The following is a 27709-nucleotide window of genomic DNA, read 5'->3' on the forward strand; positions in this document are numbered from 1 at the left end:
CATAACGGTACCTTCTGATTTTAAGTATTTTGAGGTTTTTTGCTGCAAGTTTTAACCAAACTAGCTGTAATTTGAAATTTGAGGTTCCCAGTGGTCACTGATAGTCCCCAAGTAACGGTGCCTCCCAATTTTTAGTATTTTAAGGATTTTAGCTAACATTTTTAACCGAACCAGCTGTTATTTGACATTTAAGGCTCTGTGGTCACTTCTTTACTAAAAATTTTCAACATAGGACCAAGTTTTGGTATAGCTCCCATATAACGGTACCTCCCGATTTACGGTATTGTGAGGGATTGTTTTAGTTAAAATTTTTAACCGAACTAGCTGTAATTTGGTATTTGAGGTTCTCTGTTTTTGTATAGCTCCCATATAACAGTGCCTCCCGATTTTTGGTATTTTGAGGGTTTTAGCTACACATATAACTTATATATTTAAAAAAAATTCTATTTGAGTACAAAACTATAATTATAATGGGAATTTCATACAAACATAAAATTATTTTTTGAAACAAAAAAATTTCCAAAGTAAAAAATGTTTTCGAATTTTTGGAGAACAAAAGAAAAAAATTTGCCAAACGTTCGAAAATTATATCGTTTTCGAAACTTGTGGCAAAGATTCGAAAAAATATCAGCAACTGGTATGGCGGGAAACGATTTGGAAAACACACACACACACTTTTACCCATGTAATTTCAATAAATTGAAAAATGTGTTAAACGGACGGAACGGGCGGATACAAAGGTATATGTATATGGGCTGAAGAGGACACGGGCATCTTTCTGTAAACCTTGTTCCCTAAAAGTTCTACTCCACTAAATTTGAAATTTTTGTTAAAAACTAAAATAGCTCACTTCGTGTAAAATCTACGGTCCTAAAGGAAACAATCCTGCCTACCTAACAAAAAATAACGAACACAATATCTATTTTAATTTCCGAGAAATAGCTATTTCGTTTTCCAGAAATTTGCAAACATGACGTATCCGAATAAAATTTTCATCTTTAGAAGCACACCACGCCCACACTTTACTTTCTTATTTGGTTTCCTCAGTTTTTAATATGTTAACTATCGAATCCTCTATAGAAATAAACAATCGGTGACCACAAACATTTTGGGTTTTGACCAGAAAAATCAAGTTCTGAACCACCGTGCGGCGCGCTGTTTTCAGCCTTAACGAAGTATTGGCATTCCGTCATGAAACACCTAAAAACCGTACTTTAGCGGGACCTGATTTCAATGATTTTGTTTCTACAAGAAACGTTGGAGAGAATGTGAATAAACCCGTGGAAAATAAAAACCCCAATTTAAGTCTTGCGACCGAAAATTATAAAGGTCAAGCATAAAAAATTGCAAAATTATTTGTGGAATTAAATATAAGACACAATTACTGGCAGAATTTTATATTGGATCCCGGTATATCAATGTCAAGTATGGCCTAAATCCATCAAAATATGAAATTCGCTACAAAACACATACGTTTAACAACACTGTGCGTCCAAATGTTGCACGTACGTATGTATATTGAGCAGCTGAGATTTGGATAAGCAACCAGACAGGTAGCTCAGGGTATTTGGCGAGTGTCTCGGAATAAACGCCAAGCAAAAAAAAAAAATCCTTACGAAATAATGGGGTTTTATAATGGGTTTTATAGTACTTTTTTCTAGTCGTAACTACCTACAAAACGCTCTACTAACCCATTATTTTAACAGATAAACTAGATTAACTGGTTTTTCTATGGCCACTAGAAGTCGAAAACTAAGCTAAAAAAACATGTTCTTATTTTAGAACATTTGAAGTGGAATTTGTTTTTAATTTCAGAACACTTTATATTTTTATTTTATTTCGCTCTCTGCTGGATTTGATCCTGCAAACTTCTAATTTGTAGACGAACACACTACACACTGTGCCACGAGTACGAACATTAAGAGTTGTTTAAACGCTTACATGTGCACTACCATCTGCTCAGCAAAATGTGCCTCATCGAAATGATGGTTTTAGAAACCAAGTATGTTTTGACGAACTCCGTTTCAGACATTTTGGAGTCGATTTAACAATGTCCGTCCATCTGTCTGGCTGGCTGGAGCGTACGATAGCTCTCGAACGGATCAACCGATTTGGTCCAAAATGCGGATTTCGTAATATTTTGTCCAAACTTAGTTTAAATTCAATGATTAGTCATATCGGTCATATCCTAGCCCTGTTTACAGCGATATTATGTTTTTCTTGGGCAAGTCCATGTTTCCTGATATAATGGTCAAAAAAAACTCTAAATTATATGGACGCGATATCTATCGAGAGGAATGTTGGGAGACACACTTCCAAAATGGACTATGTCGGTCCATTACTTTAGGTAACTCTTCCGCAAAACTTTTGAGCTTTTATCGTAATCTATATTTTTGTCGGTAAGTTCATACGCCCAAAATTCTGAACCCCCCTAAATACATAATTTGTTTTGTGGAAAAAATTGTTTCAATTCACACAGGCTGAGGGTATATCTCTGTCGGCAAAGCCGACTGATACTTTTTTACTTTGTTTTTTTTTTTAACAAAAAAAAAAACTCGCGTGCCGACGGTGAACCCTAGGATTTGTAATCGGACCGTACTCATTACTTAGTAAGTAGTTTTTTATTTCTTATATTACTTTGTAATGGGTTACATATTGACTAATGGATCCAAATTTCGGCTGGGCGTAAGATTTCATAACTAAAATTGGAACAGAGACTATTATTGGGCAAACTGACAAAAAATGTGTGCTTCTCAGTAAAACTTCAGACAAATCACGATAGCATGACATCGAAAAGCTGCCATCCCAACCGACAGGCGTAACTTTCACGTCTTAACTTGCCTAATTGATTGATGAAAAAATGCTGGATACTAAAGGCATACATCATTGCATTTCGATACTAAAGGCATACATCATGCAATTCTTTGAATTATTATGTCGGGCTGTTACCATATCGCTCATTTACTCAAAGAGTGGCATAACTCAAAAAATGCGTTTTGTAAGTTAGCAATTTCTATTTTTTTAATGACTCTACTTTATTCTGTGTCAAATTTTCATGCTCATATCTCTTAAACTCAACGTGTTATAGCTCATTTACTACGGGTTTGGCATAATTCAACAACAAGTTTTTGAGTTTATGAAGTACTGCAACACTTCAAATCATGCTTGATCTTTAACAGAAACTTAGCACTGATATCTGGTTAGCTACTTGCAAAATACTTTTGTGTAATATTTTGTAATATTTTTTATTATTTTTTTTTTTTTTTTTTTTTTTGTATTTCAATCGCCAACTTAAACCGATTTTTCTCGAAACTGGATTTTTTTTAGATGTGTCACTCTTTGTGCGATATTTCATCACATTTCAATATAAAATAAATTTTAATTTTTTCATCAAACTATTCATATGATGCAATAACTGTAATATAGTGCATTCAAACATGTATAAATAATTGTAAATAAAAATTAATTTCCGCTTTCCAATTAATGGTGTGTGTGGTATTTACCAACAACGTATTTACCTTTAACCCTTAATACAATCATAGAGGGTCAATAACGTAGCTGTTCGGGACAAAGAATTACTACATTGTAAAGAAAATTCGTTATAAATACACCATTTTGTGTGAGACTAGATAGTTTTGTTAAAAAAAAAAAAAAACAATTCGATATAAAAGGTTATTCTTTATAGAGACCTTCGTAATAGAGCAGTTTGACTGTATTTCTGTAAATGACTGCAGCTTACTCATTTATACAGCTTACATGGTTGTGAGTTGTGTGAATCCACTATACAAGTCTTATAGATAATTTTTATACCCCCCACAATAATATGGAGGGTATAATTAAATTTGTAATTCCGTTTGTAAGTCCCAATTTACATTGGGCGAATTTACTTGCGGCAATTGTCATTTTGTAGGAAAGAGAGGTGAGGCATATGGTAACCCTTTGCCTCTCAGCACCCTCTCTCACCTACAAACTGACAATTGCCGCAAGTAAACTCGTATAATGTAAATTGGGACTAACACATCGAAATATTCTTCGGAGAGCCTGTAAAGTATATAAGTTCTTGTTCACCATAAAATCCTAAGTCGAAATAGTCCGTCCGTCCCTCTGTTGAACTCAAGATACAGCTTTGAAGATAGAACTTGCACGCCTTCATATAGCCCTCATAGAACGGGACCTCCCGTTTTTTCGGTATTTTGAAGGTTTTAGTCTCATTTTCCAATCGAAATGGCTGAAATTTGGTATTTAGTAGTATTTGATATAGCCCCCATATATTCGTAACTCCCGATTTTCGATATTTTGAAGGTTGTGCCCTCAATATCGCACTGAAACGCTCAAATTTGGTATTTCGTCTTCGTTGGGGGTATTCAACTTTCCCCGCAAAATTGGTCGGTATAGTCCAGGCCTTCAAATAGCCCCCATAGAACGGTACCTCCTGATTTTCGGTATTTTGGAGGTTGTGGCTTCAAAATTACAGATGTAATAGCTTAAATTTGGTATTTAGTCTTCGTTGGGGTTATAAAATCTTCCACATGAATTTTGCCATATAGCCCCATAGAACGGTACACCCTGATTTTCGGAATTTTAAAGGTTGTGTTCCCAATATCCCAATGTAATGGCTAAAATTTGGTATTTAGTTTTCGTTGGGGGTATAAAACATTCTGCATGAAATTTTTCGGTATGGGTCAACGCTTTAATATAGCCCCAATAGAAAGGCACCTGCCGATTTTGCGTATTTTGAAGTTTGTGGCCTTAATATTTCTCCGAAATGGCTGAAATTTGATATTTAGTCTTCGTTGGAGGAATAAAACTTTCCACCTGAAAATTTTCGGTAAAGATCCACCTCTTCATATTGGCCCCATAGAACGGTACCTTTTAATTTTCGTTCTTTTGAATGTTTTAGCCACATTATTCAACTGGAATAATTGAATTGTAATATTTAGCCTTCGGTAAAGGCACAAAACATTATTACAGATACAAAACATTATTTGCAAAAAATCAGACAGTATAGCACAACGTTTTGGTATAGCACCTATATGAGGGTAGCCCATATCCAAGATTTTTTAGATAGATTTTAGTCACAATTTTCTACCGAATTGGTTGTAAATTATTATTTTGTGTTGCCTGAAGATGCAACACTTACTCGCAAAAATACTACTCTTATATATCCAGGTTTAAGTTAGACGTTATTGCCCAATTTTATGTAATTCGAGGTTTTTTTTGTAAAATTTTCGAATTTTTGAAATTGCTGAAATTAAATATTGTGTTATCAGAGGATTCGATTGTGTGTTACCTGAGGAGTCGATTCTTAAAATTGTAAATATTGGTCCATGTTTTGGAAAGAACAACGATGACGCCCCATATTCTGCTCTTGCAAGAAACTAATTGTTCCTATTTACTTCAGTAAAGTTAACGTCGTTCTTACTTGACATATGCATATTAAAGTTAAGGGTTAAGATATGGGTTAAAACGGCATTAACTATTTTCGGCGAAAACGTTTAATGGAGTCAAAATCTTAAATGAAGTATTGCTAAATACATAGGTAAACATTGTGTTTCCGTCTGTTTGTTATTGCACAACATGATTGTAATTATTTATTTCGTTTTAACGGAATTGGCAGCTGAAGCAATTTAATCGTTTACTTTTATGTCGTCAATGTTTTACTTTTTGATAAAGGAAAACAAAAAATCGTAAAATATGTATTAATATAAAGTCGACTTTTAGCATAGACTGACGACCGTCAGTCTTAAATTGCATTTACAGACATAATTGAAATTAATTTGTACATTATCTTAATTTTTATTGGTTGTTAATGGACAAAATTAAACGGAATTTTTATTGAATTGAGCAATTTAAAATACTAAAAATACTAGCAAAATTGTATAAATGTACACTACATTCTTTTAAATGCTGTTCAAAAGAGTCCGCTACAAGTAGTTATGAAAGAAAGAAATATATTTTTGTCTGTTTACTCGAAACGTTCGTAATCTCAAATTTTAGTCGTTTATAAAACAAGTAATATATCCAAAAAGAATAATAGTTGTTATACCCTACACCACTATGCGGAAAGTGTATTATAAGTTTGTTTTGGGAAAAATTCATGTAACACCGCGAAATATTCGTCGTAGACCCCCAATGTGGTATACCAATCTTCATATCTCGACGAGATAAAGCGATTTTGAGATGTGTGTCCGTCCGTCCGTCTGTCCGTTATAAATTGTAATCAAACTCCAGGCCGCAATTATGGACCGATCGCCAAGAAATTTTGCATGGAGGTCGGGTTCAGACCAGAATAGACAGACACCTATTGTATTGAAAATTGTGAACATTTTTATATACAGTTTATATCTTTAATCCTGGAAGACACATTCCGGGCAAGTAAGTTATGTTTGGAAAGGAAACTCTTGACCTTTCTATTGATGCCAATTGTGTTGGTGTGCATGATTAGATAGCGGAGTTACAGCCTAATATATCCAGTCATAAATACGCTAGAGGTCACAATTATAGCTCAATAGTCACGACATTTGGCACGAACCCCGTTTTATTTGGTACAAATCGTATCGGGGAAAAAACGTCTACACCGGATTAAGTTCAAACCCTAATTCTGTAACACAGGGACGTAGCCAGGATTTCATTTCGGGGGGGGGGGGCCCACCTGACCAACATTTTGAAAGTTCATGTTAGCGAAAATTTTGTATTTAGCAATGACGTAAACCTTATTTTAGACTTATATTACGGATGAAATAATTTTCATTACTATTTTGAATTAAAACTACGTAAGACTTCTTGGCCAATTTCCCCTTGTTTTCAGAACTTTTTTTGACAATATATCAGAGTTAATATATGTTCAAAACAATGGATATATTAATAATCGCACATATTTTTGGGTGTATCATTTATCGAATAACTCACTCCAATCGTTGTTATTGCCATAAAGAAGCCATTTGTAGTTATTTTCCTAAATATATTATGGTGCCCAATCGTAGATCTTATCACAAAGAATTTCTGAAGGTCGACAGTGGTTTTCTTGATCGAGAACTAATGCTGAGCAATAGTGAGTCTATCCATCATGAAATTCTAGCGGGTATGTAAATGACAAATTCAGTGCATCTGTCAATAGGCAAATTTTGACGCCCAATCGTCGAACTTCACTTAAAGAAATTCTGGTTTCCTATCGTGGATCTTCTCATAAATTGACCAGGAACAAGTAAAACTCTCGCAACCAGTCTTGAATTCATTTAAAATGAAATTCTGGCGTCCAATCCAAGGTATTCATAGGCACATATTATTTTAGCAAAAATCCATAAACACAATTTTTCCCAATCTACTTTTTTATATCCTCAGCCTTTAGTCAAAATGAGCCACATCGATATAATTATTTTAAGGCCAAAGTGTGTTTGGAAGAAATCTGTTTCAGAAAACTTGGTGTCGACTTAGCTATCTTCGTCTGTCTGGAGAGCACGACAATTCTCGAACAGATCAACCGATTCGGTCCAAAATTTGGCCTTCGTAACATTTTGTCCAAATTTTGATCAACTTCGAAGATGGACCATATCGATCCACTCTTTCGGTAACCTTTTACAGAGTATTTCAAAATTTTTCAGAGAAGTGTAGGTTAAGGCCTCTTTGTAAGCTTAAGACCTTAGTAGTTGTGGCTTCACTTCCTTTATTCTAATAATTTAGTTATAAGTAAAAATATGAAATAAATAAAAATACCTCTCTGGAAACGCTTTGCTTTTTTGAAACAAGTGTTCTCCGGGTCCCTATTACTACAGTACAGTATACTTCCAGAGAAAATGGCCCGAAAGCTGTAAAGAACACCTAAGGCTACCATGTGTAGTGGTTGGTGCGCACGACAACTTTCGAATCGGATACTGCGTTGGTCCAAACTTTGTTTATTACAATATTTCTGCGAGCGTTATATAAAGTTCGAGGATGGTGCTTTTCAGTATACTCCTTCTGGTATTTTCCCCAACATTTCAAGAAGTTTAGCTAAAGTGGTATGCGCGATTTTCTTGAACGGAGCAACAGATTTGGTCCAAACTTTGGATTTAGTAATATTTTGGTTAAACTTAGTTTTAGCTCAAAAATGGACCATACTGGGGTACCTCCCTCACAACCCTTCTAAATAGTTGTTTAATGCAGTTTAAGGTCTGTTCGAGGATCCTTAGAAATATTTACTAAAGGTATTCCTTGTGTTTAGAGCGGTATTTTGTTTTTCGTGGGCAAGTCCATATTTCCTGAAAAAAGCTGAAAATTATACTATGACGAACTGAAATGACTGGAGGATGCAATATCTTTTAAAAGAAATGAGTTCCAAAATAATATAAACTTCCAAAATAAACTATGACGGCCCGGTAAATTTCTTCAGGTACCTCCTCCGCAACAATTCTGATCCGAAAATGGCTACACAATTCTGAAAATCTCCTAATACATAGATTTGTGTTAAAGAATTTTGGTTGTGTAGCCGCTATTCGATCTGTACATAGATGAAAGTTTCAGTTCCTGTCCGCAAAGCCGACTGATTTTGACGAAGAAGAATCTGTTTCCGATCAGTTTTTTTCATCTTTTTTGTCGCCACAAAATCCTTTGCCGAAGAAGGAAAGAGGATCATTTTAGAAATGTGCATCCATTGAAAGTACTCCCTAAAATAAAATTCAAAGAGTAATCGACAGAAAAATCCTTGAAGATGAAATTTAATGTAATTTAGAAACATTGGAAAAAAAAAGTATCAGTCGGATTTGCCGACAGAGATATACCCTCAGCCTGTGCAAATTGAAACACTTTTTTCAACAAAAAACTAATGTATTTATGAGGTTTCAAAATTTTGGTCTCGTATGAACCGACAAATAAAGTTCAAAAATTTTGCTGAAAAGGTACTTAAAGGAATGGGCCGACATAGACCATGGGGATGCCATAAGGGTTTTTACACCCTCCGGGCTGTTTTCTCAAGAAGTATGGACTTGCCCCTGAAACAACTTTTACCATCGTAATTGAAGCAGCGAATGTAAGTTGCTTCAACAAAAATCAAAGTGATTCAATAGCAGGTCTTAAAGTGAACTTATCCAAAATTTTGTGTGGGAGGAACTGGATGGAGTGGACAAATATGGTCCATATTCGAACCTGATTTTTATCTGGTAAATATTATGAGAATGCGTAAAGTATGGACCAAATCGGTCACTCCCATCAAGAGTTATCGTGCCCACAATTTTTCCGAATATTTTTGAACTTTTGTGGGGTAGGTAACTGAAGGAGTGGACCGATATGGCTTATCTACGAACTTAAACTAAGTTTGGAAACAATATTACGAAGGCCAAATTTTGTCCGAAACCGGCATCTCCGTTCGAGAATTATCTTGCGCTTCCACCCATAAACATGGTGTCATAGGGTTTAATTTTCAACTTTCAGGCTATTTTTTCAGGAAGTATGGACTTGCCCCTGAGGAAACTTGTACCTTCGTATAGGGGACAGTGAATACAAGATGGTACAACAAATACCAAGGCGATTCGAGAGCAGGTCCTAAACTGAACTTTTCCGAAATTTTGTGTGGGAGGTACTCGAAGGAGTTTACCGATTGAGTCCATATTGGAACCTCATCTAAGTCTGGTAGAAATTTCATAATGTGCAAAGTATGGACCAAATCGGTTACTCCCTTCAAGAGTTATCGTATGCACAAATTTTCCGAACAATTTCGAACTTCTGTGGGGGAGGTACCGGAAGGAGTGGAGCGATATAGCCCATCTTCGAACTTAAACTAGGTTTGGGTAAAATATTACGATGGCCAAATTTTGGACCGAATCAGTTGATCAGTTCGAGAGTTATCTTGCGCTCCAACCACCTCACGCGGTGTCATAGGGGTTTTTTGCAGTTTTCAGGCTTTTTTCTCAGGAAGTATGGACTTGCCCCTGATGAAACTTGTGCCGTCGTACGGAGGGCAGTGAATACAAGTTGCTAAAACAAAAATCAAAGCGATTCGAGAGGTGGCCCTAAACTGAACTTTTCCGAAATTTTGTGTGGGAGGTACCCGAAGGAGTGGACCGATTGAGTCCATATTGGAACCTAATCTAAGCTTGGTAGAAATTACACGATGTGCAAAGTATGGACCAAATCGGTTATTCCCTACAAGAGTTATCGTGCGCACAAGTTTTGCGACAATTTTTGAAAATTTGTGGGGGAGGTACCTGAAGGAGTGGACCTATATGGCCCATCTTCGAACTTAAATCGAATCTGGACAAAATATTTCGATACCCAAAATTTGAACCGAATCGATTGATCCGTTCGAGAGTTATCGTGCGCACCAGCCAGCCGGACAGACCGACAGACAGACAGACAGACAGACGGACGGACATTGCTAGATCTACTCAAAATTGTCTGAAACGGATATCGTACAAACATACTTGGGGTCTAAAACCATTATTTCGATGAGGCACATTTTTGGTCGTATCAAAGTGTAAATACCCTCTTTAGCCTAAAGGCTGAGGGTATAAATACGACAGAAAATCCTTTTTTGTCCAATAGGCATTTACTAATTTGTAGCACGACACCAGTTTCAAATAACTTCAACCACGACACTGCGGTGGAACAGAAATTATATCATAAAAATGGTTGATATAGTTTCTTTTGCGTGAATTTGCAATTGTTATGATCGTCAAAATTGTTCATCACAAAAACGTGTTAGAGACTATATACACAAATTTAAAACCACAAAGATTAGGCAAGGCCTTTATATTTTATCAAAAATTTTAAAAACAAAAGATCACAAGAATGTTTTTCTAGATGTTGTTTATGAGCCAAAGTATTGGACGTAAGATTAAAACTCAGAGCAGAACTTAAACGCAATTTGTAAGAGTTTGGTAATAATCAAATACATAGATATTATATCCAGTGGAATGGTGGCGGTGTGTACTTTCTGCTTTAAGAAATAATTTTTTTTAAATGTTTGTTACCGCAGAAAAAATCGTCATATAGTATACAACCTAAGAATTAGTTTTTTTTTACAAAATTATAGTTTTATATTATAGACTTTTACAAAATTGTCCAAGTTTGTCTGAAATTCTGCCAACGGGAATATCTTCAGCAAAGGGTTCTGAATCAACTACATAATTACCAAGGTGCGATTTTTTGAGTTATATCACTTTTTGAAATTGCCCTCCTTGCAGAAAAAATATTTTTTTTTTTTAATTTTTTGTTTGTTGAAGGAAATATTAAACACAAAAAAGCATCCTATTTGGACTAAAAAGACATTTTCTTTAAAGAAATATTCACCATGTGTTCTGAAAATTTACAGATGTGTTGTGGTCAACATTTTTGATAATTATAGCCTAGGGATCGTGACTGCGTGATTTATTTGGTCTTTTTAAAAAATAATATTCATAAAGATCTCTTCGCGAATCAATATTTTAAACATATCAATGTTTATAAAAATCTTTTGGCGGATCAGTATATTAGTTCACTATAACCGTTTTTCTTTTTTTTTAACCACTTTCATTGGATTGGAACGAATAAAATAGGAAAATTGAGAATAGGAGTAGGAAAAAGAAAATTTGTTCGTTATATCCGGCGTTCGTTATAAACGTGTTCATCTGCAAAATTCTTATTAAAGCTTACTTTTAAATACTTTACGTTAAAATATTTGAAACAGTGCTTAAATTCGTCGCTATCCGCTTGTGCTTAAAAGCGGGCCTGTAAATCCTAACAAATTGTAAAAAATTCTACTCGCGGGGTAACAATTTTCGTTCGTTATAATCGTGGTCCTTTTAAAAAGTTTAATGTGCGTAAAAATATTAAGAAAAATTCTTTGGAAACACAAAACTTTATTCGCTATAAACGTAGTTTCCGGTTGGTTTTATCTTACTTTTGCATATAAAGTATTAAAAGTGTATAAAAAGCCCATAAGTCTACCGCTACTAATTTTTGCCTCAAAATACGCCCCCCGGGCCCCCCCCCTTGCTACGTCGGTGCTGTAACAGTATGTATGACCAGACGGCAAAAATATGTCGCAATTATATAAAATTAATTCAGTGGAAAACTAGTTTCCAGGGGAAGTGGTGTAGGGTATCACATGGTCGGCCCCGTCCGACTATAGCCCTCTGTTACTTGTTAAATATTTCTTTTTGGTAACTGAAATGAAAGGGATTATAATTCATTCGACCAAATTTCAGTAGATAAAAACAATGTACATACGAATGAATTATTTGGGAACAGTTTCAATCTTATAAACTTCACATCAAATGCTCAGTTGGCTATTATTTATAAATATTTGCAAGAACGCGTATTTTCGGACTATAAATATATGAGAAAGAGAGTTACTCCATTATCCGGGAAAATCGATTATACGTAATGCCTCCGGTCCCGACCATTACGAATAATCGAAGTCCGACTGTAATTGATATTGAATATAGCCCTAAATGATGACTTTTTTGTATTCAATTACACTGTGTAACATTTTTAAGGCAATCTTGTGCAAACAATTTAGATTTTGTTGTGTCAGATCCAACTTGGGTTTTATGCCCCAATCTAAACATCGTTAAATATTGACTTTTTAACGCAATTCTGGGCCATATCTCTGAAACCTATGTTCTGAGCCATATCTCTGAAACCTATGTTCATCTCACCTCTGAAGCAAATTTGTAGATAAGGGCAAGAATAAAATATTTGGAAATATTGCCTCAAATTTGTTCTTAATGTTTTCTTTTGGAAAAATATTCGCTGGAATGTAATACACCACTCTTTAGAAATTGCAATTGTTCTAAAATGCCTCTATCACGTTGTTTTCAGTATATTTTTCAACGACGATTAAATAAGTATGTCAATAATGTGGTAAAATCCGAAATGCGAGAATAAACTGTTGGTGTGGACTGTGTTTGAAATACATATCGCTCATTTACTCAAAGAGTGACACATCTCAAAAAATCTAGTTTCGAGAAAAATGCGTTTTAAGTTGGCGATTGAAATTTGACTTCCCATCTTAAAAAGATTATTACACAAAAACTAAAAAAACTACTTGGACCATATTTTGTAAACAGCTAGCCAGATATCACTGCTAATTTTCTGTGCAAGATCAAGCATGATTTGAAGTGTTTTAGTGCTTCATAAACTCAAAAAACGTTTTGGTTGAATTATGCCAAACTCGTAGTAAATGAGCTGTAACTCGTTGAGTTTTAGAGATATCGACATGAAAATTTGACACAAAATAAAATGGAAGTCGTAGAAAAAACAGATATTGTTAACTAAGAAAACGCATTTTTTGAGTTATGCCACTCTTTGAGTAAATGAGAGTTTCAGAGTTTCAGAATGTTCTGCAGAATTGCTGAGAATTTTATTTGGAATATTTTTGCAAAGGGTTACTTGGTTCAGCTCCCAATAGTTTAGCTGATACTGACCAGAATTTCGGCAATTGTGTAAAATTTTCTAAATTTTATCGATTTTGATGCCCCAGATGGAGTTTTTCTTATGTGGTCTGTTCAAGAGATAAGTTCGTTTTTGAGACAAAGGTCCGATAAATGGAAAAAAACTGTAGTTGTAGTCCGGTTTGGATGAGGCCATAAAATCCCAACTGGAACTGATAGGACAAAACCCTACTAGGGCTTTTGTAGTCTCAATATGCACCTTCAAAAAATGAATGCTAGAAGTTGTTTGCATTTTCAGTGTTGCATAGTGTTATCACAGTATATTAGGAAAATAGTTGTGAGTTCGGCTGAGCTGGGCTATTTACTGTAAAATTTTTTAAATATGGAAGTGTTTTTTTTTTACTCTCAGCATTTATGCTAACAAGGGTATATACACTAGGGTTAGTCATTTTTTTCATTTTTTTCGAATATCAAAAATCTGTGGAAATGGCATGTAGGGCAGGCAAAAATAATAAGAATTGCGTTTTTACTTTTTCGAAATTGTAAAAAAACCTTCCGCACAAAATGCAATTACTTTAGCTCAAAACCAACTTTTTTAGTTTACTTTTTTTAAATTTTTAAATTTGAGAAATTTTTTTCTGCAATAGTTATTCTTGGAAATAAATTTTTAGTTGGTTTTAATGCATCGATTTCAAATATGCAATTTGATCAAAAATCTGTCATTTAGTTTTTAAGCTACATCGATTTTAAAATTTGCAACTCGGTTTCATTTCCCAGTCTTAAAACTTTAAACGAGTTGCTCTACTAAAAGTTTGACAATACAGAAGTAATGTCATAATACATAATTTATATCGTTTTGAGTTGTAAATTATTTTTTCATAGTTTGTGTTCACATCGCCATGTCGTTTAAAAAAAAGTTGCAAAAATGTCCAAAAAAACAGTGATAACTGGGTCAAAAATTTTAAAGCAAAAAGACCGAATGACCGAAAGACCGCTATACCTTTATACGAACTTCCGAAAGAAATCAATATAATTGAAAGATATAGAGGATAAGTGCTTGAGAAATCTAAAAAAAAATATTATCAAATTTTAAAAATCACAAAAAAATTCAAATAAAAAAGTTGGTTTTGAGCTAAAGTAATTGCATTTTGTGCGGAATGTTTTTTCACAATTTCGAAAAAGTAAAAACGCAATTCTGCTTGTTTTTGCCTGCCCTATATGCTATTTCCACAGATTTTGAATCTAAAAAAATGACTAACCCTAATATACACTTTCATACGGGCAAAATGTGCTTCATCGAAATAATGATGATGACAATTTGGAGTCGATTTAGCAATGTCCGACCGTCTTTTCGTCTGTCTGGTTGGTTCGCACGATAACTCTCAAACGGATGAACCGATTAGGTCCAAAATTTGGCGTTAGTAATATTTTGACCAAACTTAGTTTAAGTTCGAAGATGAGGTTCACTCTTTCAGGTACCTCCCCACAAAAGTTCGAAAATGTTCGGAAAATTTGTGCGCACTATGACTCTTGAAGGGAGAAACCGATTTGGTCCATACTTTGCACATCGTGAAATTTCTACCAGCCTTAGATAAGGGTTAAAAATGGACTAAATCCGTATACACCTTCGGGTACCTCCGACACAAAATTTCGGAAAAGTTCAGTTTAGGACCTGCTCTCGATTTACTTTGATATTTGTTAAAGCAACTTGCATTCGCTGCCTCAAGTACGACGGTAAAAGTTTTTTTCCGGAACTAGTCCATACTTCTTGAGAAAATAGCCAGAAAGCTGTAAAAATCCCCTATGGCACCATATATAGTGGCTGGAGAACTGACCATCCGATTTGATCCAAAATTTGTCCTTTGTCATAGTTTGTCCAAAATTAGTTTCAGTTCGAAGATGTGCAATACCGGTCCACAACTTCTGGTACTTCCCCCCAATTTTTAAAAAATGTCACTAAAATGGTATGCACGATATCTCTTGAACGGGGCAACCAATTTGGTCCAAACTTTGGATCTCCTAATATGTTTTCCAAATTTTGGGTTAACTTCTAAAATGACCCATATCGGTCTTCTCCTTAGGATACCTCTCCCACAAAAGTTCAACATTTGTGTCAAAGTGCAGTTTAGGGTCTGTTCGAATATCCTTTGGAAATGTATACCGATGCTGTTCGTTGTGGACCTGTTTACAGCGATATTATATTTTCGGTGGACATAGTACATTTTTCCTGGCATACATTTTTCCTGGCATACTGGTCCAAAAGTTATACGATGACCAACTGAAATGAATAGTGGGCGCGATATCTATCGAAAAAATATGACTCCAAAAATATGATCTTCCATAATGGACAATGTCGGTCTATGCCTTTAAGTACCTCTTTTGCTACACTTTTGATCTTATATCCTAATCCACATTTTGGTCGGCAAGTAAAAATGTCCAAAAAGGGCTACGAAATTTCGAAAAGATCCTAAATACATTCGATCTGTCCGTAGATGAAAGTTTCAATACACACAGGCTGAGGGTATATCTCTCTTGGCAATGCCGACTGATACTTTTTTACGTGTTTTTTTACCAATTTCTGGCATCAGTTGATACACGCAGAAAATATATGTAAAAACATGTTTGGATCCAAACAAGTATATGTTTGTTGTTGTTGCGATTTATTATTCTCCAAGCTGGCATTTTTCTGTAACTCAGACTTAATCAGCCTAGGTTCGAAAAACGCATTTCGAAGGAACGCGTTTTAAATTGGCGATGAAAATTTGACTTCCCAAAATTAAATATTTTTACACAAAATCTAAAATAAATACTTGGGCCGTATTTTGCAAACATATCAGTGCTAAATTTCTATAAAAGGTCAAGCATAATTCGAAGTGTTTTAATGCTTCATAACCTCAGTGCTAAACATATCAGTGCTAAATTTCTATGCAAGGTCAAGCATAATTCGAAGTGTTTTAATGCTTCATAACCTCAAAAAACTTTTGTGTTGAATTATGCGAAACTCGTAGTAAATAAACTGTAATCTCGAATTTTAGAGATATCAGCATGAAAATTTGACACAAGATAAAGTAGAAGCCGTAGAAAAAAAAAGAAAAATAATTTTTTGAGCTATGCAACACTTTGAGTGTATTTTCGTAGACTATATTATTGACTATATTGATGGCCCCATGTCATTAAGTTAAGTGTGAAATGCGGTTATTATTTTATAGCCAAACAACGGATGAATTTTGCCAAAATGCAATGTTGCTTACATGTCTCAGCCATTAATGAGGTCATAAACACCAACAGTTATTAAATTCGCTTACCCGCTTTAATAGTCTGAAGTTTTTGCCTGCAAATAAGAAAACATTGATTATACACACATGTATTCATAATAAGAGAATAAAAAGAGGACATACATAGTTTAAGGGTATTGAAATCAACACCATTAAATAAATCATTGATGAAAATGTTATATTATGTTATTAAATAGACCTTTTAAATTATTTACTAAAATTTTGAAATTTATTGCAAAATAATTCAAAATATTGCACCATGTGACCTAACTACTTATTTTGATACGTACCTTTTTTTGAAGTATTGTATTTTACTTGCAACATCTTCAACACCTTTTTTCAAACATCTTTAAAATGAAGTGAATTATTTACATACATACATACATATGTACATACATACATACATATGTATGTATATGTTTCTGCTCTCCAAACCACCAATCATTACTGCTTTACAATTTCTCTATTCCTCAAAGTCATATAATAGTTCTCTTATCGGTGTTCAGATGTCCAATACAACGTAGTTAAACTTCGGACTTGCAATAAATTATAGTGACAAATTTATAGCTGCTTACACAAACAGGCCAATTTTTTACAAATGCTTTTACAAAAATGTTTTTTTTTCTTCTTTTTTATTGCTTTGACAGGTTTTGTATTTTGGTTATATTTCATTTAAAAGTCAAAGTAGATTTTACTACACATTGAACATAGATTTGGCCTAAATGGCAAATATAAGAAAATGTGGACAAAGTTATAGGTACATATTGTATGTACATATCTATGTACATGTTTGAAGTGTTCTTGGATAACAAACTTTTATTGACAGATTAATGTTCATTTTGAAAATTCAAAAAGCAATCACAATGCAATTGCAATTGTGTGTGTAAGGATCAAGAAATGTCGTTAGCACAAATTTCAAACCACATTGAAGCATTTTTTCATCGCCAATACTCGAATAGTTTTTCTTCATCGATAGTAGACTGAAGAAAATTATTCTAAATAAATGACATCGGAGACAGTTTTTTGTTGGGTTCGGTTGATGAAGACGAGAAATAAGTTTTTGAGGTATGTATGATGGTCAATACGGTAATTTCTCGATATAGATTAATGAAATAACATGAAATGCATTATGACAACAGTTTTTAGTGGGATTGCTAAACAATAGCGACATGTTTAGACAAGAGAGAAAGACAACAGTCGAACCAATGCTTTGTGATTCCATTGTTATGACTAAATTGCACTCGAAATATATCAGATTTTCATGATACTACATTATTTTTGCATTAATTTGCGAAAATTACTATTAAAGAGCTGACCTGAAATTTTGCCTGTTAGGACGAAGATCATTTATTATAAATTTTTATTAATTTCTCGTTGGAGTTGAGTTGAACGATCGAAGGTTTATTTTGTTTTGAGATTGGTTAAAGATATGTTAGAAATATGAAATCGATCATAGTAGGAATGACAGTTCAGAAGTTATGTTGCATGGAAAATTATTGTACCAATATTTTAAATCAAAAATTTTAAGCAGAACCTCTACTCATAATTTCAGTTCTAAATTGCTCTTAATTCAAAATTACAGTTAAATTGAATCAAAAATGAAATTGCACGTCGATGAGTCTTTCGATAACTTCAAGCGGAAATTATGAAAATTTTATTGGTCCAAAGTCTTCAGCATTTTCGTGACAACGTTTTCCTGCTTTGGGTATGAATACAACCTTTACCTGTCTTCAAGTCGGTGCTAAGTTATTGACGAATATATAATATTTTACTCCTCGCGCTTTGCAGCATTTTCGGTATAATACCATCTGGCCCCAAAGATTTGTAGGGAGAGAAACTATTAAAAGCACATATTACTTTACTCGAACTTATTATCTTGTCGGCTTCAGTGTTGTTTTTATACCATACACCACAATGTGGATAGGGTATTATAAGTTTGTTTTTCGAAAAATGCATGTAACACCGCGAAATATTCCTCGTAGACTCCCCCTATGTGATATATCAAAAAGTAAGCCAAGGCTAAAGTCGGACTGGGCCGACCATGTGATACCCTACCCTTTACCCCTGGGAATTAGCTTTCCACAAATCTAAATTTCTTTATGGAACAAATAAACTTATTGTAGGAAATAACTTTGTGGATTCTGGCACCGTATCACACCAAGCATAGATAATAATATAATAATTGTTTCACAAACATCCCAGAAGGGAAAAGGAAGACTTCTCTTATATCAATGAGTGAATGTACCCCGATTCATGTTCGCTCAATTACATGGGACCCACAGCTTATCTCCGAGCCCGGATGGCTTCTCTAAGACACCACTTGTAGTGAAATTTTACATGGCTGAAATACTCAGAAAATATCACCAACATTACTGCCACGGTTGAAAATTTTATGCTACCTGGTTGGGGAATCGTTTTGAAAAAAGGTGGCAAAGTGACCCATGCTGCAATTGGACAATTAATACGCTAGGGCACCATGTAATTTGCAATAATTCAAAAATTGGGAATGGGAAAATGTGGTTCTCTACACAAAACCCATTATATATTAGGCAGTAGGTCCGTTATGTAGCAGACACGTTATTGCAATTTGCATCAGGGAGAAGGTCAGAAAATAAAATACAGGCCAAAATTTTTTTTCTTTTCCATTTCACCAGCTAAATAATATCAGATCATAATCCAAAATTGTAGGCATCTTCTTCTACCTAAACTCTTACCTCTTACAAAATTTCGTGATTGTTGAGCTCTGGCGTGTTTATGTTTACACTACAAACAAAAAGGCTGGGTATATTTGGCTATAACTCTCTTATCTTATCATGTACACCAAAACAAATGACATCAATAGAAAGGTCAAGCGTTCCTCTTCCAAGTATAGCTTACTTGCCTGGAATGTCTCTTCCAGGAATAAAGATATAAGCTGTATATTAAAAATTTTCAGAATTTTCACACAAAAGTTGTGGTCCATTTAACCCTCTACATATTATCTGATCGCCATTTCAAATTGCAAGCTTCTTCTTTGTCATATACTCTTACCTTATTTAAAATTTCACGTTGATCGAACTATTATTGCGACCTACAGAGCCGCTACGAAATTGGATAAATATTATGTTTTTGGTCCATTTCATCCGCTAAATATTTCCCGATCATCACCAATAAAAATAGGGATCTATTCTGATCTAGGGCCTAATTACGAAACTCGATTCGATCGAGTATTTACTCGTGAATGAAAAATTCGAACTATGAAAACCTATGTGTTCTTAAAAGAACATTGAGAAGGTAGATGGTAAAAAAATGTGTTTATTTTGAAGGAAAAACTAAAAAAACAATTTTACTAATGAAAAAATCAAAATATTTATTGAAATCGTTGAATAATAAGTTCGGAATGAAGTTGTGCTAGAAAACTGTGCGAAATGATTTATTTTTGTAAAACTTGTTGACATTGTTGTACCAAATTGTAAATATATCTACCTTAGTAAATGTACGGTTGGTGACGCGAATAGATTTTCATAGTTTGATTTTTTCATTATCGAACAAATACTCGATCGAATCGAATGTCGTAATTAGGCCCCTGAACCCGACCTCCATGCAAAATTTCTTGACGATCGGTCCATAATTGCGGCCTGGAGTTTGATTACAATTTATAATGGACAGACGGAAGGACACGCATATCAAAATCGATTTATCTCGTCGAGATATGAAGATCGGTATACCACACTGGGGGTCTCCGACGAATATTTCGCGGTGTAACATGAATTTTTACCAAAACAAACTTATAATACCCTTTCCACATAGTGGTGTAGGGTATAATTTAGAAATCGCTTTAAGTGCGAGAACTTTTTTCACGTCCCCACGTCCCACTGCCATCCTATATAAATTTTTATTGTACATATTTCAATAATTATGTACAACATTCCCTTCGCTCAGTTTTGTTAACAAATTAAATTTTCTTTCTTTTATACATATTCAATTCTACAATCAATATCGTTGACACAAAAAAAAAACTTTGTGAACTACATATTTTAAAAAAGTTCACTTCTAACAATTATGAGTTCATGGACATTATAAGCACAATCATAATTAGCTACTGCTTTCCCCAAAATGTAATTAAAAGACCGAAACTTCTTTTCAAATTCTGTCTCAAACAAATGTTCACTCTCCCAAATGAAATGCTTTAGCAGACAAATTTCTTTCTTGGCAATATTAGCTTTCTTTTCTATAAAATATTTATTAAATTAATTAATTAAATTGCACCGGAGGATAATATGTTTGTAAATGTACACAGGGAATATGAAGTAGGAGAAAGGAGATGGAGAGACTTAACACATAACAGAACGAGTTTGAGACTTCATTAGCATAGTACCTTCACCTGTAATTACTTTCAACTTAGAGCAATATTAAATGTTTGTTATATGCATTCTACTTGCCTCAACTTAAATGAGGACAAAGAAAGAAGGTGAAGAACAAAATAGAGTTGTCGTTTCAGATTTTATTTTTAAATCGCTAGGTTTGGACATGAAAATTGTACACAATCATCATACTATATATGAAAAAGATACCAAATGAATATGATAAGGAATGATAAGGAACCCAAAAACTTCAACACATACATAACTATAATATGAAGCTGAATGCTGATTGTAAAATATAAGTTGAACTACACTCGACATTCAGAAACAAATCAGCAAACAAGTAACAATTTTGTCGTCCATTTTAGATGAGAAAATAATGAACGTATTGATACCATTCGTTTTATTTGAGAATAGAATGAGTATTATTCGCGAAGAAGCTACGAAAGCATTAAGTAACGAATCATTTTATAATGTGAATCAGACTTTTGTACCATTCGTGTGATGCTTATGCATGACACTACGCAACATGTATTGAACGCCTTGAACTTGAACGACTGTGCAAATTGTTGGCCTCATGCAGAACTCTGTAGTGCGATTCTCTAACTAATTTTTTTAGTTCCCGACAAAAATCGTTAACATTAAAACGTAAAGTTATGAATGAAAAGTTCAAATAAAAGTTGACAACGCTGTTGTCATCGATAAAACTTTACGACTACTTTTTATTGGTCGCTAACTTACGGAATAATATCGTTAATTACCGAAATTATAAGCATTTTAATTTTACCGATTTTTGTCGGTAACTCAATAAATAAGTTAGAGAATCCCACTACTGATGTGTACGCAGAAAAACATATTTCAAGAATTTTTACATATTTTCGTTCGTGATGTAGTGTTTTCATACTGTACAGGTACCTCACATAAGATACATGTGCAGTTTCTTATATCCATCCAAAAGCCACTATTTTTTCAAAAATATGTAAGATTTCCATGAGATGCAAAATCACTTTCCTATTTTTCCCCACTTTGCTCTCAATTTCCTCTCTTGTTTGGTAAATGCTCTCAACTTTGTTCTCGTCTTCTTTTGAATGGTCTCATCGTCTTACCACCACATTGACACACTATCAACATCAACCACAACACAACCCCCACCATCGTCGCACCTACAACACACAACCCGACTGAAATACAAATAAACGCTTTACGCTTAACTACCACCACAACTAATAAACCAAACCATTGGTGCTCGCTACCTTACGGTAGCGTAAAACAGGAGGAGGCATTGTGACTCACAAGAGAGCCCATGTGCTCTAAGTGAGCGTAAATTTGTTATCGCTCACAGCCTGAGTAGATGCTAACACGTTGTGAACAACAACAAATTTACGCTCATTGAGAGCACAAGAGAGACCCAAAAATTTTCTCTGCCTCACTCTGGCGTAAAACATCATCCGGCAAAAAGGGGCACACGTGCCCTTGATGAGAATAACAACAGAACAACCACCACTCAGTCTTCATTCAGAAGTCAAAGAAGAAGGTTCTGTTGTCGGTTGTTTCAATGATTTTTAATTTTAGCAATGCATTAACGCACACGCTGTTTGTGGAGAGAGTCGTATGCGTGAGACCACAAACAATGCGTTTGTATTAGTGCCGGATACTGGCGTAAAAACAAACCACACGTATACCCTCTTTATTTCTGATTTACCATTGCTTAGCAATGAAGAGAGTGTCTTACCACTACTAATACACCAACTATTCTGAGCACCCCTGAACCAAACAACTACAGTGCGTTTGGTGTTGAAAAAAAAAAAACAAAGTAATTGGCTGTACGAAATACTTCGCATCTAAAATTTTGTAATTTCTTTAATATAAAGGCAACATCTAATATCTCAACCTAGTGCTGATAGGTTCAACATTTATGTACAGTGGCGCCCAGCTAATTAGGGACAATAAATTCAGTAGATTACTCGATTACATTTAAAAATGTGAAGAGTTTTGTGAAATAAATTTTGCATATAAGGTATTGGTATAAGCACTATCGAGTGATGTCAAAACGTACGGAAATTCTCCATTTTCTATAAATGGTCCATATTAGCCTGGCCAGCTAATTAGGGACATTAGTAGTAAAATCAACTTTAAGGTTAATTGATGCACATTTTTATACAAGAATAGCTCGTGTTAGTTAGTTTATAGTGTATTCCACTGATTTCATGCTTTATCCCCACCGGAAGTCCTTAAAGGGGCCGAAGTATTACTGTAATCCCTAATAATATGCTTTAGACATACGAATTGTTCCACAAACATCCCAGGCGGGACAGGAGAGACTTCTCTCATATCAATGAGTGCACCACGATTCATATTAGCTCAATGATATGGGACCTACTGTTTATAGCCGAGGCGAACGGCGTGTCTAAGACACCACTTGTAGAGAAGTTGTACAAGGCTGAAATACTCAGAAAATGTCGCCAACATTACTGAGGGGTATTTTGCCACCGTTGAAAAGTGTTTGATGTTGACTGGCCGGGGAATCGAACCCACGACCTTTAGCGTGCAAGGCGGGTGTGCATACCATTGCACCACGGTGGCTTTAGACATTATTTTCCGTTATTGCACCAAAAATATGCATATTTATTTGGCTCTTTATAACAAAAATTATATTTTTAGTACCCCAGACATCGTTCCGAACCATACACTTCAATAGCCGCTCCATACTGGGTGTACATTTATCCTTAAATTAATTATTCACCAATTTGGTTAAGTCATTAAGGTGAAAATCCTATTTGTAGGCTTAATTATGAGGCATTTTTAAGTCAACAAAATGTGGTATTTTGGTCATTAGTATCCCGGCATAATGTAAAAAAAAATATTTTGCCGCTACCTATAAAATTGAGCAAAATTTAGATGAGGGATTATTTACATACACAATTTTTAAAAAGGCTGAAAAACACCCAACATTGATGGCAGCCCTAGGGATCCTTGAATTAGCTTTTGTATGGAACAAAGTACATTTTCACATCGAAATCAATCGATACTACTCATTTTTATAGTAGTTTTAATAATGTTTTTTTATAGTTTTAAAATGGTACACACAAATTTTGTTCCATGCCGAAAAGCTCCAGTTGTTGAATCATAACACATCCTTCAAATAGGATTTTCACCCTAATAGCTCATCCAAACTGGTTAATAAGTAATTCAAGAATAATTATAAAATGCCAGAAAATATGCATATTTTTGGGGCATTAACGGAAAATAAGGCCTAAAGCACATTATTAGGGATTATACCCAGCAAAATTTGACGGAAGGGGTTCTTTGCGATGACGTGATTTCATGTCATCTTTTGCATTGGTTCAAAGGAAGTCGTGAAAGGTCCGATCTTTTCATTAGGATTTGAACCAATGCAAAGGAAGTCGTGAAAGATCCGATCTTTTCATCAGCATTCGTACCCATTCCATCGATCCAATAGAGATGATGTTTGTGTTTTTATTTACACACCTGTTTATTTTCATTTTGGTATGTTCCAGTACTGCAAAAATCGACTAATTTTTACTATTTTTTCCGATAACATAAAGGAAAAATTGTTATCGTAGTAAAAATAAGTAGATTCTTGCAGTTTCTGGAACAGACCAAAGTTGTTAGAACTGTCGTCGTGATGTTGTCTTACATTTCCTGCATATCAAACAACTAAAACTTCTAAACAATTGGTATTATATGAAGTCCCAACCATCGAGCTAAAAATAGAATCGGACTGCACACATTGCTATTTTAAAAGTTCCCTTGTCTGTTCTAAATCTGACATAGAATGAAATCAATCAAATCTCGCTTCTTGGAATTTGAAAAAAAAAGTCCGAAACGAAAAGGAACAAGAATCTGAAAATAAAGAAGAAACTACTTTTGGAAAGAAACAAGTAAAAATAAATTAATTAAGCATAAATGGTATTTTCCATAAAAAGTCTCTCCTCCCCGTTCGTTACATTTTGTTCTTAGAGATCCCTAAAGCAAACCGGGTTGTAGATCCCTACATACATATTTCCGTCACTAAACAAAAGAGTATAAATTACCAAAATGTTGTTATAAAATAACAAAATTATAAAATAAAAGTAATTTACGAAATAAAAATACTTAAAGGAGTGCATTTGGAGTCCATGTTGAAATCAGAACTGGTGATGGGAAGATAATTGAAAAAAACCTTTTGTAAGATGAAAGAATATTAGTTGCGGAGAACGGAGGAAGTAATCTTTTGCGTTGCAGCGGTGGTGATTACATTGCAATTTTGGATGTAAACTTTTGAAAAACTAAACTGATAAATTAATTGTAGCTATTTCATGAATTCGTTTGAATTAATAAAGAGTTTTGTTTTTCATGAAAACCATATTTCAATACAGCATTTCCATTTTCCAAACAAGACATGAAAATTTCATGCCAAGGGGTTGGTGAAAATGACATGCCAAAGCATTGGTTAAAATGACATGTCAAAGCATGGGTGAAAATGACGTGTCAAAGCATTGGTGAAAATGACATGTCAAATCATTGGTGGAAATGACATGCCAAAGCATTGGTGGATATGACATGTCAACGCATTGGTTAAAATGACATGCTTAGGATCCAGAAAAGAACGTCATCTTTTGGGGTCCACGCTCATATAAAATTCATCGATGAAGATGCTAAAAAGATGACATGCTAGATCACTTGCACCCATGATTGAATGTCATCTTTGGCATAGAACATTTTGCTGGGATAGTAATACTTCATCCAAACTGGTTAATAAGTAATTCAGGGATAATTGTACACTCAGTATGGGGCGGTAATTGTAGTGTATGGTTCGGAATGATGTCTGGGGTTACTAAAAATATAGTTGTTGTTATAAAATGCCAAAAAATATGCATATTTTTGGGGCATTAACGGAAAATAAGGCCTAAAGCACATTATTAGGGATTATAGTAATACTTCGGCCCCTTAAAGGACTTTCGGCGGGGGTAAAGCATAAAATCGGTGGAATACACTCTAAACTAACCAATACGAGCTATTCTTGTATAAAAATGTACATCAATTAACCTTAAAGTGAATTTTACTACTAATGTCCCTACTTAGCTGACCAGTCTAATATGGACCATTTTTAGAAAAGTGTGTTGTACTTCCCCCACATCTGGTTAACCGTAGTACGTTTTGACAGCACTCTATAGTGCTTCTAGCAACACCTTATATGCAAAATTTATTTCATCAAAATCTACACATTTATTAATGTAATCGAGCAATCTATAAAACTGAATTTATTGTTCCTAATTAGCTGGCCGCCACTGTACATATGGTTCATATTGTTCTGTTATGCTCACAAGACGATAACAACTACAGTGAAAGTCATTCGAAGAAACGGTAAGTTACAATAATACAAAATAGAAGAATTAATAAAAAGTAGCAAAATTTTCTTGTATAACGGCCCAAAACGGCCCAACATTTAAAATTCAAACAAAACATATCGCTCATTTACTCAAAGAGTGACATAACGCAAAAAACACGTTTTCTCAGTTAGCAACTTCTATTTTTTCTAAGACTTTTCTTTATCTTGCGTCAAATTTTCATGCTGATATCTCTAAAACTCATCGGGTTACAGCTCATTTTCTACGAGTTTGGCATAATTCAACAAAACAGTTTTTTGAGTTTATGAAGCACTAAAACACTTCAAATCATGATTGATCATGAGCAGAAATTTAGCATTAATATCTGGCTGGCTATTTGCAAAATATGGTTCAAGTGGTTATTTTATTTGTTGTGTTATAATCGTTTTAGGTTGGGAAGTCAAATTTCAATCGCCAACTTAAAACGCGTTTTACTCGAAACTCGGTTTTTAGAGATGTGTCACTCTTTGAGTAAATGAGCGATATGTGGAATTCGGAGTAAAATCGATCTTTTTAAAAAACGTGTTTTTTTGGTTTTCTTTATTTTTTGATTTCCAGTATATTTTCGGATTTTTATACCCTCCACCATAAGTTGGGGATATATTAAGTTTGTCATTCCGTTTATAACTACTCGAAATTATCATTGTAGACCCCACAAACTATATATATATCCTTGATCAGCGTGCAATTCTACATCGATATAGCCATGTCCTTCCGTCTGTGGAAATCACTCTTGCGTTCGAACGGATTGAAGTAGGTGAATGAAATGTTGGTAAAATCTATTATATGTACGAAGGACTTTTGGTATTGAAAGCAGCCACGTTTTCGTATAGCCCCCCATACAAAGAGACGCGTGGGGCGTCGTCGTTTTAAGGAATTTTTAAGATATTTGTCCCATTTTACCACCGAATTGGTTGTGATTTGGTATTTTGTGTCTCCAGAGGCTAAAAAATATGTCTACCAAAGTTTGTTTATATAGCTCCACGTTTTGGTATAGCCCCCATATAACGCCCCATAGTATGAGTCACTTTAAGATATTTTGAATGCATTAGTCCCATTTGACCACAGAATCGGTTGTAACTTTGTTGTTTGTGTTTCCAGAGGCTGCTAAGAAGCATTTCTACCATAAAATGTTTATATAGGTCCACGTTTAGATATAGCCCCCATAGGACGATATCCTCCGATTTTCGGTATTTTGAAGGTTTTAGCCTCATTATCACACCGAAAAGGTTGAAATTTGCTATTTAGTCTTGTTTTGGGGTACAAAACTTTCTGCCAGAAATTTGTAGTAGAGGTCCACGCCTTCATATAGCCCCCATAGAACGGTTCCTCCCGATTTTCGGTATTTTGAAGGT

General features: G+C 34.5%; 1 protein-coding gene across 12 annotated transcripts in view; it reads right to left on the minus strand.

Moving 5' to 3' along the window:
- The window catches only part of LOC141397476 (uncharacterized), a 655384-nt gene that overhangs the window by 313863 nt on the left and 313812 nt on the right, over positions 1–27709 (minus strand). For 11 of the 12 annotated variants that reach the window (XM_073973773.1, XM_073973783.1, XM_073973777.1 and 8 more), the window contains one exon: positions 16652–16677. The gene's annotated coding sequence lies outside the window, so the exon portion shown is untranslated. Of the gene's footprint in view, positions 1–16651; positions 16678–16911; positions 17001–27709 lie in introns of those variants that run through there. The other variant, XM_073973775.1, reaches the window with a different exon arrangement.

The sequence above is a fragment of the Musca autumnalis genome, unplaced genomic scaffold (assembly GCF_047663935.1).
Source record: "Musca autumnalis isolate F117 unplaced genomic scaffold, ASM4766393v1 scaffold_3, whole genome shotgun sequence".
Lineage (NCBI taxonomy): Eukaryota > Metazoa > Arthropoda > Insecta > Diptera > Muscidae > Musca > Musca autumnalis.